We start from the raw sequence: 9,223 nt of genomic DNA, 5'->3' as shown, positions 1-9,223 counted from the left end.
TACCTTCCAGAGATAAGGGGATCAAAGGGAACCTTCCCAGGCCTGCTGCCCCAAGGACCAGCTCCCCCGCCTCCTCCCTCCTTCTCTGCTGGACGCACCCTCTCTGATCCATTGTCCACTTTTGTCTGCTTTTCCTGCCTGAAAAAGAGGAAGTGGGCCGGGGGCCCAGCCAGCAGCCCTGCCCTCTGAACCTTTCAGTTCAGCTTTCCTAGAAAGGCTTTGACAGACAGAAGAGGACTTGCAGAAACAGGCCCAAGTCTACTCAAAGATGAAATTGGAGACCGGGTCCCCCTTCCCCGACCAGAAGGGGGTTAGTGAAGGTCATCTCATCCAACCCCCTGCCTCCATACACAGCTGGGTTGTCTAAGTGTAAGCTGTTCTGCAGACACTTCCAATGTCACCAAAGTGGACCGGCATCTTTCCCCCTTTCCATATCCTCTCACTACTGTTACCTCCCCCGCATAGCCCCAGGACAACCATTTTAAAAGTCCAATTTGATCCAACCTAAAATCTTTCCATGGCTCCTAATCAATTAATGATAAATACAGTCCAGAATCTCTAGTATATCTCTGAAGATCTCTTACAATCCCATCAAACCTTACCTCTTCAGCCACCTCTCCCACCTCTCCCATCTTCTCATTGGCTCTACAGAAGCTGTTAGTTTAGGCTGAAAATGCTTCCCCACCCACTGCTGTGTCTGCTCGGTGAACACATCAAGAAGACCAGTTGACGGTGCAGGGAAGGATCATGTGCAGAAGTCAGAAAAATTAAGATCAGGCTAGCTCTGTTTGAGGGGGCTTTAGTGTTGGAACTGTAAACTGATAATAATAGAGAGCTATTGAAAGTTCTTGAGCAGAGTAGTTGTCTACTAGGGCTGCTATAACAAAATGCCATAAGCTGGGCGCTTATAAACAATAGAAATTTATTTTTCACAGTTCTGGAGGCTGGGAAGCCAAAGATCACCGCAACCACGATTTGGTGTGTGATGATGGCCCACTTTCTGGTTCCTAGACAATGGCCTTCTTGCTGTGTCCTCAGATGGCAGAAGGGACAAGCTAGCTCTTGCGGGCCTCCTTTATAACCATACTAATCCCATTCCTGAGGGCTCCACACCAATGATCTAATCACACCCGCCCCAAGGCTCTACCTCCTAAGACCTTGGAGGTTATGATTTCAACATGCAAATTTGGGAGGGACACAAACATTCAGACCGTAACAGAAGTAATTTCCTAAATGTTACTGGGGGAGGACACCAGCAGGAACAAACTGAATTCACCTGTCCTTACTCCTCAGCTTTTGGAATTAGTCTTCAGAATAGAAGAACAAGGAGAAAGATGAGGGGAAAGGAGAATAGAAGGAACAGAAGGAGGAACTGGGGGAAAGGGAGAGAGGAAAAATGGAAAAGAAAAAGAATCTGTGTCCCTGGACCAAGACTGGAAGCCAGGAGGGGGACATCGTTCTACCTCCTCATCACCATTTGGAACAAAAAGGAACATTAAACAGAAATAGTACAGTTCTTCCGTGATGTATCCCTCCCTTGGGGAGGGGAGAAAGTAAAAAAATAAACACTAAGACTGACCCAGGAGCTAGGCAAATAATTCCCCTGGAATACAATGAGTTTACAAGAGTAAACATAGGCGATGAGTCCTCAACACAGCTCTTTCTGCCCCAGCTCCAGGAACACTGAGGTAAAAGATGGGCCCACTCAGTCACAGTCCCCTCACCCTATTCCATGACTAATTGAAAGTAAGCTGTGAGCTTCCTATCCTGCTCCATCTTATCACAGCCGCTGTGCCCCAGGTTCTGGCCTTGTGCTAGGCACCGGGGACATCCATGACTAATACGCACGCTCAGACTTGTGCACAGCCGTTTGCAGCATTGTGTCAACAAGAAGCGCTGCCATTGTGATCCTGTTTTCTGAACCCCAAATTGAAGCAGGTAGCCCAGCTTGTACAAGTGCACTCAGTCCACAGAACAGAAAGTTCAAATCCAGCCTATGCTGACCACCCTGGGCCTGTGAATTCTGGAGCTCAGACGGGCACATGGAGATCAACAAGGTTCAACACATACAACTGGACATTCCCTTATCGCCCTTGATGAAGAGGGCAATATTTTATTCCTACTGTCATCATTGTTATTATTATTCTGCTTTGGCAGAAGAGGCCCTTTGCCTCGAGTCCTTCCTCCATCACATTCCTGGGGACAAAGAGGAAGATCCTGTTTATTTCCAATCAAGGGAGTTGATTCTGGGGTCGGCCAGAACCAGTGAAACAGGAACTGATTCCTTAAATCTCCCAACTCAGCATGAGCAGCTAAGAGAAGAACAGAGCCAGTTAACAAAGTTTTGTTAGCATTCCTAACTATCCTTAGCTGCATTTCTCTTCAGCCTGGCCTCATTTCTTTCAGGCCCAGCCCCTGGGCAGGTTAAGATGGTTGCTGCTGTAATTAATCATGCCCCGGGCCCTCGTTCAGACTTACCACATTCAGATTTCAATTAAAAAAAAAAAAAAAGGTGGGGTGTCTGCTTATGAAATGTTCTTTGTTGCTGAAGCAGCCCCCTTTCGGCCTAAAGGAAAAATTCTAGGACGTGCAGGAAAGAAGAGAGGTTTCCAGGGCCCTCTCCAAAGTACTTGCACATATGTGAGGGGATTGAGGATAATCTGTGCTCCAAAGCCCCTTCAGTACCCCCCAATCAGAACAAACTGAATTTTTTAAAAATATATATTAAATACCATCATAATATCTAGCATGAGTGTTCATTCCATAAATGTTTATTATATTTATTATTTACAATTATAATAATTATCTTTACACAGTGCCTCTAGTTTTCCTTCTCTTTTTTTTTTTGAGACGGGGTCCCAGCCTAGAGTGCAGTGGTGCAATCACAGCTCACCACAGCCTCGACCTCCCAGCTCAGTTGATCCTCCAGCCTCAACCTTCCAAGTAGCTGGGACTACAGGCACACACCACCACGCCTGGCCAAATGTTTTTGAATTTTTTGTAGAGATGGGATTTTGCCATGTTGTCCAGGCTGGTCTTAAACTCCAGGGGTCAAGTGACCCGCCCACCTCAGCCTCCCACAGTACTTGGGTTACAGGCATGAACCACCACACCTGGCTGTTTTCCTTCCCTTTAGGTCTTAAAAGGTTTTGTTGTTGCGTCTCTGTTAAAATGCAAACAATAGGGCTGAGCATGGTGGCTCATACCTGTAATCCAGCACTGAGACCAGCCTGGTCAACATAGTAAGACTCTCTTGCTACAAAAATTAAAATAAAATGCAAACATTAGCTGGGTTTGGAGAATGGAGTGGGTTTGAGGAAGGTAGGGGTGGGAAAGGAGCTTTTGCTTTTCACTCCATTTCTTCTGTGATTTTGGTAACATGCACAAACTACTTTTATAATTAAAAATAAAAAAGGAGGAGACTGGCACAGGATAGAGAGAATTTACCATGAAAACTACTGTCTGCTAATCTCTTAGTACTTTTTAAACAAATCCTGAAATATTTCCCAATTTACCTGGAACTCGCCGCGATTCCAAGTCCTTAGCTGGGCTCCTGAGGCCGGTCATCTCTAACTTAGAGGTGGGGGGGCTTACACTGGACTTTCAGGAAGGAAAGAGAACCCACCGACTGTCTATTTCCAGTGGGAGCAGCTTTCCAGAATCCCAACTTGACTTGAAGAGGTTCTGCCACTTGGAAGTTTGGGAAGGGCTCCTCCTACCCTCATTAAAATACATAGAACTTGGCAGTCAGTTCAGTAAGGCGGTCCTCTGGCATCTATATTTTTCTTAAGTACTCCCAAAGTAATTTGGATTTATGATCATCCAAAACTCACTGCTGTAGAAATCATCTACCCCAATTACTGATGAGGGAAACTGAGGCTTAAAGGGCAGAAGGGACTTGATCAAGGTCACCCAGCAAATGAGCAGGTGACCCCAGGCCAGAAAAGAAAACAGGACTCCTCCTATGTCCCACTAAAAACAGGATAAGGAGGCTGGTAGGAGCACCTGAAAGATGCCATTTCACATCTAATCGCTTCTTGTCACGTTGCAACCATTTTCCTCATATGGAGCCTCATGCTGATGGATCAGAAATAACATTTTGAAAGTTATATCTGCAAGGAAATGGCTATTAATGTTCTTCCTCTCCTTTTAGAGTGCCGAGGAATACATATTAATTTTCTCTCTACTTATATTGCCTATTTGCAAATTGTATTCACTACCCAGTGCTCCAATTTGTCCTACCCCTGAAGAGATTATGATGAATAAATGTGTTCCTGGAAATAAAGTAAAAAATTTGTCATCTAGATTTATTTTTATAATTATTTACAGGAATTATTTTAGAATATATATGGGGGGGCAATAATAATAATGTGCACATGAGGGTTCTGATGTGATTACCAATATTAATGCCGTGTCTTTTCCCACTTCTCTGAAAGAAGCCCAGGCTCTTTTCACAGCTGTGATCCTGGGGCAAAGCAAGTGTCAAGTGCACCTGGTAGCAGCAGTGCCAGAGGCTGAGGACCAGCTGAAGGTTGATCCTGCTGGAGCATTGTGGTTGGTGCTGCCCTGGCCTAGGAGAGCTGGGTTCAAGGACTAGCTTTGCTACAAACTTTCTAAGTGCTCATGGATGAATCCTTTCATTCCTAAGGTCTTCAGCTTCCTCAAATGCAAACTAACTGATCTAAGGAGCTGTTGATTACTAAGATAAAAATGCACATCTCCCCAGATCTATTGTATCTTTCAAAATACTAGGAGAGAATAATTTGAATGTTTCTAGCATAAAGAAAGACAAATATTTAGGATAATGGATATCTGCACTACACTGAGGCCAGGCACAGTGGCTCATGCCTATAATCCCAGCACTTTGGGATTCTGAGGTGGGACAATCAGTTGAACTCAGGTATTTGAGACCAGCCTGGGCAAGATGGTAGATCACCATCTCTACAAAAAATTGTTTAAAATAACTATCTGGGAACAGTGGCACACACCTATAATCCCAGCTATTTGAGAGGCTAAGGCAGAAGGATCCCTTGACCCCAGGAGTTGGAGGCTGCAGTGAGCTGCAGTTGCACCACTGCACTCCAGCATAAGCAACAGAACAAGACTCCATCTCAAAAAAACGACATTGATCTGATCTTTACAAATCATATGAATGTATTATATGTATATTATATGTACTCCCAAGATAGATACATCTATTATGTATCAATAAAAAGAAATTAAAACAAAAAGAATACATTCACTAGTAGATATTTATTGAGTACCTACTATGTGCCCAGCACTGGGAGGACAAACAGTAACAAGACAGATACAGTCCTTACTTCTGTGAGGCTTACATTATGATGGGAGGAGATGGTTAACAAATAGAAACACAATTTCAAGTTGCCGAAATGCCTCATTTCAGATAGCAGTCATGCATACTATGTAGACAGAAGTCCGACAATGTGAGACAGGGTATGGGAGGTGGGGGTGCTAACCTAGACACAGAGTCCAAGGTCTTTGCTCACCCTCCAAAGCCTTTCCCTTATGAAATCCTTGAGGAGCCAATCACAGGATGGATTTGGGCCCCATGCACCCCCTCTGCACAATGCTATTGTGATGCACAAATGGCACAGCCTTAGACAGCTGTGGAATGTTCTGGGAAGGCCTCTCTCAAGGGAGCAACATTTGAGCTGAAGTCAGAATCATGAGATGGAGCCAGCCATGGGAAGGCCTGGGAGAAGGGTTTGCAGAGGGGATAGCAAACACATTCTCTTAGTCTCATGTAGTCACTTTGCTTATGCTTGAGTGGTGAACTTGAACTTGAGTGTTTCCATGGACAAAGTGTCATCCCAGCCAGAAAGAAGAGTCTTCCTGTACAGTTGCACTTGGCTTTGACTTGCTCCTCAGCTCCAAATCACAGGTGGACTAAGGCTTCGGGATGCAGCAGCTGGAAGCAGTCATTCATGGACACACAGAGGTTCTACAGCTCTATAAAGCATCTGTGGTTTCTTGAAGAGGGAAACACAGAAGGCGTGCTGGCCCTTATGCATGCCTGCGCTGGCACAGAATCTCCCAGACACACAAAAGCATACAAACAGGTTCGGCATGATAGCTCACACCTGTAATCCCAACACTTTGGGAGGCCAAGGTAGGTGGATCACTTAAGGTCAGCAGCTTGAGACCAACATGGCCAACATGATGAAACATCATCTCCATTAAAAATACAAAAATTAGGCAGGTGTGGTGGCGGGTGCCTGTGATCCCAGCTACTCGGGAGGCTGAGGCAGGAGAATCATTTGAACCCAGGAGGCAGAGGCTGCAGTGAGCTGAGATCACACCACGGCACTCCAGCCTGAGCAACAGAGCAAGACTTTGTCTCAAAACAAAAAGAAACCCACAAACATACATGTAAGCACATAGCCAGGTGAGACACATGCCAACCTTGGATCCATGTATTCCACTTCACAGCTATGGTCTGAACCCTGAATCCCATTCCTAGGCACACCCTGGTCTCCCATCTCACAGAAATAGCTACCAGTGGCCAGTAGAGAATGCAGACATTATAGATACCAGTACTTACTTAGACCTGAGAGGATTTATAGCTTATGCTGAGGTGCTAGAAATTTATTCATTCAATTCATTCATTCAAAAAATACTTGTTGAGTGCCTACTATTTGCCTGACATGAATCTAAACTCTGGAGACATACCTATAAAAAAGAAAAGAAAAAGAAAATTTCTACCCTTGAGGAGCCTACTTTCAATAGGAGAATAGAAAATAAACAAGGAGGCCAGGCATGGTGGCTCACGCCTATAATTCCAGCACTTTGGGAGGCAGAGGTGGGTGGATCACTTGAGCCCAGGAGTTCAAGACCAGCCTGGCCAACATGGCAAGAGCCTGTCTCTACAAAAATACCAAAAAATTAGCTGGGCATGGTGGTGCGCACCTGTAGTTCAAGCTACTTGGAAGGCTTAAGTGGGAGGATCACTCGAGCCCAGGAGGATGAGACTGCAGTGAGCTGTGATCTCAGCACTCAAGTCTGGGTAACAGCAACACCCTGTCTCAAAATAAAAAAAGAAAGAAAGAAAAGAAACAAGTAAATACAGAGTGTGATGAGTGCTGTGGAGAACAATACAGCAGGGAAGGGGGACAAGAGTGCCGGGTACACAGGGTGATCAGGGAAGGCCCCACTGAGAAAGTGAGACGAAGCCGAGAGCTCCAAGAAGTGGGGGAGAGCCAAGTGAACTTCTAGGGGGAAAATGTGCCTAGCAATGGAACAGCAAGTGCAAAGGCCCTGAGGTATGAGGATGCCTGGCACATTTGGGCTGGAGTTAGTGACGATGGGGGAGAGTGATGGTCAGTGACATCACAGGGCAGGTGTGAAGGGGACAGATCATGTAGGGCCAAATAGGCGAGGTTAGGACTTGTGTTTGTACTCCACCTGAGATGGACAGGGTTTTTTGCTTTATTTTTGTTTTTGTTTTTGAGACAGGGTCTTGCTCTGCCACCCAGGCTGGAGTGTAGTGGAATGATCCAGGCTCACTGCAGCCTCAACCTCCCAGGCTCAAGCAATTCTCCCACCTCAGCCACCAGAGGACCTGGGACTATAGGCATGCATCACTACACCTGGCTAATTTCTTTTTAAATTTTTTGTGGAGATGAGGTTTTGCCATGTTGCCCAGGCTGGTCTCAAACTCCTGAGCTCAAGGGATCCACCCACCTCGGCCTCCCAAAGTGCTGGGATTACAGGCGTGAGCACTCCTGGCTGAGTGGGGGGATCCTCCTGAGAGGAGGATGGGCCTGCTCTGACCCACATTTTGTAAAGAATGCTCTGGCTTCTGTGTTGGGAACAGATCATGGAGAAGGGAAGGAAGACAGAGGCTGGGAAGGCCAGGCAGCAGGTAGTCACAGGAATTCTGCAGACTATGAGCAGTGCCTGAATATATTTTGAAGATGGCATCAACAGAATTTTATGATGGATTGGATGGACATGGAAAGTGTAAAGAACCAATAGTCAAGGGTAGCTCCAAAGTGTTTGCCTGAGCAGCCAGACTCACTCTGTCGCCAGGCTGGAGTGCAGTGGTGCGATCTCGGCTCACTACAACCTCTACCTCCTGGGTTCAAGTGATTCTTCTGCCTCAGCCTCCTAAATAGCTGGGATTACAGGTGTGTGAGACCTCCTTGCAGATCTCAGCTTCATCTCACTTTCTCAGTGGGGCCTTCCCTGATCACCCTGTGCACCCGGCACTCCTGTCCCCTTCCCTGCTGTATTGTTCTCCACAACACATGCCCAACTAATTTTTGTATTTTTAGTACAGACGGGGTTTCACCACGTTGGCCAGGATGATCTCAATCTCCTGCTTCATGATCCGCCCGCCTCCCAAAGTACTGGGATTACAGGCGTGAGCCACCGTGCCCGGCCTCTCCATCCCTTGCTTCTTGCCGTCTTAGCTTCATCTTACTTCCTCAGTGGGCTCTTCCCTAATCACCCTGTCCACCGTGGCACTCCCGTCCCCCTTCCCTGATGTATTCTTCTCCACAACACTCATCACTCTCTATTTGCTTATTTCTTTTCTATTCCCCTACTGAAAGTAAGCTCCACAGGGTGGAATTTGTTTTTTTCTTTTTTTTTTTCCACCACTCTGTTCCCAAAGTGTAGATTCATGTCAGGCATTCAACAGATTGTAGGCATTCAACAAATAGTTTGTTCTTATTTTTTGTTGCGTTTTGTTTTGTTTGACAGAGACAGGGTCTGGCTCTGTCCCCAGCCCGGAGTACAGTGGTAAGATCTTGGCTCACTGCAACCTCTGGCCCCCAGGCTCAAGTGATCCTCCAACTTCAGCCTCCCAAGTAGCTAAGACCACAGGTACACACCACCACGCCCAGCTAAGTTTTGTATTTTTGTAGAGACAGGGTTTCACCATGTTGCCCAGGCCAGTCTGGAACTCCTGAGCTCAAGCAATCTGCTCACCTTGGCCTCCCGAAGTGTTGGGATTATAGGCTGAGCCGCTGTACCCAGCCCAACAAATATTTTTTAAATAAATGGATTGAAATGGGTGAGAGTATTGGAGGGTAAAGAGTATCAGGGGTCATTTTTAGTCTGATAAGTTTGAGATTTTTTTTTTTTTTTTTTTTTTTTTGAGACAGAGTCTCATTCTCTTACCCAGGCTGGAGTACAGTGGTGAGATCTTGGCTCACTACAACCTCCACCTCCCAGGTTCAAGCGATTCTCCTGCCTCAGT

At 46.0% G+C, this 9,223-nt stretch overlaps 1 long non-coding RNA gene across 1 annotated transcript; it reads right to left on the bottom strand.

Annotated features, from left to right (window-relative positions):
• Positions 1-5,234: 5,234 nt before the first annotated feature.
• LOC108318034 lies at positions 5,235-6,963 on the bottom strand. Its single transcript, XR_001830998.2, has 2 exons — positions 6,928-6,963; positions 5,235-5,990 (listed from the first exon to the last, which is right to left on the bottom strand). It is a non-coding gene; the product is annotated as an uncharacterized LOC108318034 (long non-coding RNA).
• Between the last annotated feature and the right edge of the window lie 2,260 nt (positions 6,964-9,223).

The sequence above is a fragment of the Cebus imitator genome, unplaced genomic scaffold, assembly GCF_001604975.1.
Source record: "Cebus imitator isolate Cc_AM_T3 unplaced genomic scaffold, Cebus_imitator-1.0 Scaffold11, whole genome shotgun sequence".
Lineage (NCBI taxonomy): Eukaryota > Metazoa > Chordata > Mammalia > Primates > Cebidae > Cebus > Cebus imitator.
Note: the sequence above shows the minus strand (reverse complement) of the source record. Positions and strands in the feature narration are given on the sequence as shown.